Source organism: Harpegnathos saltator, unplaced genomic scaffold (genome assembly GCF_003227715.2).
Source record: "Harpegnathos saltator strain DR-91 unplaced genomic scaffold, Hsal_v8.6 scaffold218, whole genome shotgun sequence".
In the NCBI taxonomy this organism is placed as follows: Eukaryota; Metazoa; Arthropoda; class Insecta; order Hymenoptera; family Formicidae; genus Harpegnathos; species Harpegnathos saltator.
Genome location: NW_020230004.1, coordinates 138,317 through 143,181, shown reverse-complemented (window position 1 = coordinate 143,181; position 4,865 = coordinate 138,317).

Genomic DNA, 4,865 nt, shown 5'->3' with positions numbered 1-4,865 from the left:
AGGGACAGGCTAAGGAGGGAAGAGGAGGAGAAGAGGGCCAGAGAGAGAGGAAGAAGAATCGCGGCCAAGGATCTCCTGGAGGTGGGACTGGATCCGGCGCAGAGAGCACTGAGATGGGCGCTACTTCCTGGCCAGAGGCCAATGGGAATGTGGTCCCAAGTGGTCGGGAGAAAGGAGAAGAAAAAGGAGGAGGCGAAGACGAAGGGCCCAGCTGGCCCTATGGCCCCCGCTTCCAGGACTAAACCTGGAGGGAAGGGGCAACAATGGCGGGACGGGACAGGCCCAAGTCGCCGCGCTCGGCGGCTGTCACAGTTATATGCCCCGAGGGCGATTATACCAAGTTCATGGTAGAGGCCAGGCGCCGTATCATCCCGGCGGGCCTGGGGATTGAAACATCCCTAGGGGTCCGCCGGGCCCTGAGCGGGGCATTGTTGATAGAGGTGCCTGGCCTCAGCGTCGGGGCATCCGCCGACCGGCTTGCGGACGAGCTCCGCAAGCTGGCGGCGGAAATGGGCCCCGGTTTTCGCGTCCAGAGACCGGTAAAGGTCGCAGCACTGCGACTAGCCGACCTGGACGCGACAACCGGGGCCGATGAAGTGACGGCCGCCATTGCCCGCGCTGGGGGATGCTCACCTGGGGAAATATACCCAGGTGAGATGAGCATCACCCAGCGGAGAACTGGCGCAATGGTGGTGCGGTGTCCGTTGGCGGTGGCCGCGAAGGTCGCCGCCGCAGAATGGGTCCGCGTTGGGTGGTCCCGGGCCGGGGTGACGGTGCTGCCCGCTCGCGCAGTACTGTGCTTTCGGTGCCTGTTACCGGGGCACGTGCGCGAGCGGTACACCAGCGCCGTCGACCGCAGCGATCTATGTTATCGGTGCGGTACCCCCGGCCACCGCGCCAAGGGGTGCCAGTGGGCGGCGAACTGCCCCGTCTGCGCGGAGACGGGCAGACCCTCCGGTCATAAAATCGGAGGGCCTGCCTGCGGTCTCCCCCCCAGGCAAGAAGAGGAAAGGGAAGAAGAGAGGAGGACCGGTGGGAGCGAGGGATACATAGGCGATGGGAGCCCGGAACGTCGCCGATACACCAGCTCAGCCAACACCGGAGCAGCCAAGAAAGGGGAACGAGTCCCCTTCCCCAAGGAGGGACCCGTAAAGGGAAAAGAGTACCGGGGAATTACCGGCTCTTACCCCAGCAGGAAACCAGGAAGACCAACCGCCCAGCCAGCTCGATTGGGAACCGAAAACGGCGAAAGGTACACATGGATGGAAGGAGGAGCAATCTGTAGCAACCGGAAGGAAGAGGAAGGGCAGAGAGGATCCGGACCCCACGACGGAGGACACGGAACAAGAGGACTCCAAGGTGAGGAGGGTGGAGCCTACGGTCCCACCCCCAACAACCATAGAAGAAGGGGATATAGAGGGAACGCCACCCACATCTCCGCATGTAGTCGACTCCTCCTCATACTCCCGAGAGGAAGGAGACGCACAGGTAGGAACCCCCCGCCACTCCGTGGAGGTATCTGCTGATGGGGGCACCACGGCCGAAGCCTCCCGCGGGAAACCTGAGACGGCTCAGCCGTCGGAATGTGATCAGGGGGAGGCTGAAGTAGGCAGCCCGGAGGAGGCGTGAAAGGCATAGCCTTCACGCCACTCCGGGCCCTACAGGCCAACGTCGGCCACGGCGCCCGGGCTCAGGACCTCTGTCTACAGAGGATGACTGAGCTGGGCGCCGGGCTGGCGGCGGTCACCGAGCCGATCTGGATCCCGGTTCGCAGTGCGAACTGGTTCAGTGGTCCAAACAGCTCGATGGCCTTGGTGGCAAACCCTGCGACGAGGGCCCTACCCTGTACATTCAGGGAATCGGGGCCCTCGTACGTGGCAGTCGGTTGGGGGCCCGTCACTGTGGTGGGGATATACCTTCCTCACCGCAGAAAAAGGGCCGGTCTCCCACCCCGATTAAGGCGGTCCTGGACAGGGTCGGGGAAATGGCGCGGAGGTGCCATTCCCGACCAGTCATAATTGCTGGGGATTTCAATGCCCACTCGGAAGGGTGGGGTTGCAGTCCCCGGCAGCGGGACAGCCGGGGGGACACCGTGATCGGCTGGGCGGCTGAACTGAGCCTCATTATAATGAATGAGGGCTCAGAGAGCACCTGCGTGCGGCCGGGTGGGGTGGAGCCTCGGTCATTAACTTGACCTGGGCGACCCCCTGGGCCGCAGGGTTCTTCCATGAGTGGAAGGTGGAGGCGGAGGAGGAAACACTGTCTGACCACAGGCATATAGTGTAGACCCTCCGCCTCCCCAAACCCCAGCAGATGCTCACCCGCCGCCCTGGGGAGAGGGAGTTCCCTCTCCCCAAGAGATGGGCCCTCAATGAGCTGGACGCGGATAGGTTTCGGGCGGCTGTCCTTGTGGTATCCTGACACCTGGAGGAGGTGCCAGGGGGCGGGACACCGACCCCTGCAAAGGGGCCGAGGAAATAGTCGGCATCGTGGCGTCGTGCTGCGACGTCGCGATGCCCCGATCCCGCCCACGCTCTCGCCGGGCCACGTACTGGTGGAGCAAGGAGCTGCGTAAGCTCCGGTGCTCCGCCATAGCGGCCAGATGGCTGCTAACACGGGCCCGGCGGGATGGTGGGGATGTAGCAGGGACGAAAAGGGACTACTTCCGAGCGAGGGAGTCCCTAAAAGCCGCCATCGCCGAAGCAAAGCGAGCGGCCTGGGAGCAACTCGTGAGCTCCCTGGACGATGATCCGTGGGGGCGCCCTTACAAAAGGGTGACCGGGAAGGTTCGCCCTTGGGCGCCCCCGCCGACAGAACTGATGGACTATCAGGCCCTCAACGGGCCCCTAGATGCCCTCTTCCCGAGGGCAAAAGGGGGCCCACCCGTGATCCCCCCCAGAAATGGGGGAGGGAGATCGGGAGGAGGGCCTGGAGGTCAGTCCAGAGGAGCTCGCTGAGGCCAGGAAGAGGCTCGGGGTCAAGGGCAAAGCCCCTGGCCCCGACGGAATTCCTGGCCGCGCCTGGGCCCTTGCACTCGGCGAGGGAAGCCTATTCGCGGCCACGCGTAGGGTGTTGAGCGGATGCCTCAGGGAGGGGGTATTCCCCCCAGAGTGGAGAAAGGCCAAGTTGGTTCTCCTCCCCAAGGAGGGCAAAGCACCCGGTAGTGCGTCGGCCTATAGGCCGATATGCCTGCTGGATGAGGCGGGCAAGTTGCTCGAACGCATCATTGCCGACCGCCTCGTCCAGCACCTGTCCTCGGAGAGGCCGAACCTCCACGACCGCCAGTTTGGGTTCAGGCCCGGGAGATATACGCTGGACGCAATCCAGTGTCTCCGGGGCCTGACCCAGGCGGTCGTGGAGAGGGGCGGCGGGATGTTGTTGGCGGTTTCCTTGGATATAAGGAACGCCTTCAATACCCTGCTGTGGCCGGAGATAGGGCGGGCGCTCGTGTATCACGGCGTGCCCGATTATCTCCGGCGTATCCTTTCGGCCTACTTCGAGGGCAGGGACCTCGCCTTCCCAGTGGAGGGCGAGGTCCAGGGCCGGCGCACCATGGAACGCGGTGTTCCGCAGGGGTCCGTCCTGGGCCCCCTGCTATGGAACATCGAGTTCGACCGGGTGCTGAGAACTCCGCTCCCCCCGGGCTGCCACGTCATCTGCTACGCAGATGACACCCTAGTGGAAGCGGGGAGGGGAGAACTGGGGGGAAGCCCGCCTCCGCGCGAAGGCGGCACTGGCATCGGTGGTGGGCACCATAAAGGACCTGGGCCTTTCGGTGGCGGCCCAGAAGACCGAGGCCGTATATTTCTACGGCCGAGGTCGAGGGGCGCCTCCGGAGACTCAGGTCCTTGTGGATGGCGTCCACGTCCACGTCGGGCCGACGATAAAATATCTCTGCCTGACGTTGGACAGTCGCTGGAGTTTCGGGCCCCACTTAGGGAACCTGGCCCCCCGGGTGCGCAGAGCGGATCTGGCGGAAGTCAGCCTCATGCGCACCCAGGGGGGTCCGGGTAGGATGGCACGCCGCCTGTATGTCACGGCCGTGCTCTCGGTCGCCCTATACGGGGCGCCCATATGAGCGCCCAGCCTCTTGGTCTGCTGAGGAGAAAACGCTCACTCCGGCAGGCCTTGAGGCCGGTACTGATCAGGGCGATCCCAGGGGGTATAGGACCTTGTTATACATGGCGGCGACCATCCTGGCCGGCGTCCCTCCCGTGGAGCTCCTTGCCGATGAGAGGTGCATCCTCTATTGGCGGGTGAAGGAGCTCCGCGCGGAAGGAACGCTAAGGGCCAGGGATTTGAAGGGCCTGAAACTCCAGGCCAGAGACCAGACCCTTCGGAAGTGGAAGGACGCGTTGTCCGATCCGAAGGTGTCCGGTCCCAAGACGGCCGCGGCTATCCGCTCCTGCCTATCTGAGGTGAGGGGCAGGAGGGGACGTGGAATAACCTTCCACCTGATGCAGATGCTGACCGGGCATGGTTGCTTCGGTCGGTATCTGCACCAGATAAGAAAGGAGCCCACCACTCGTTGCCACCACTGCCCAATTCTCGAGGACACGGCGCATCACACCCTATCCACATGATCGGCATGGGATGGGAAGCGCCGTGTCCTCGAGGGGGCGGTGGGGTGCCGAAGGGGGGAGCTCTCGCTCCCGCGCATGGTTGCGGCCATGTGCGGGAGCGAGGAGGCGTGGGATGCAGCAGCCTCCTTCTGTAGAGAGGTCCTCTCGCAGAAGGAGGCCGCGGACTCCTTCTGCGGACGGGAGTGCGTCGCCTTCGGCGACGCACCGGCCGACCCCGGAGGAGGAGTCGGCAGCAGACCCGAGGTGGCGTCGGCCGAGGAGGACCCGCCCGTCGGCAGCGAC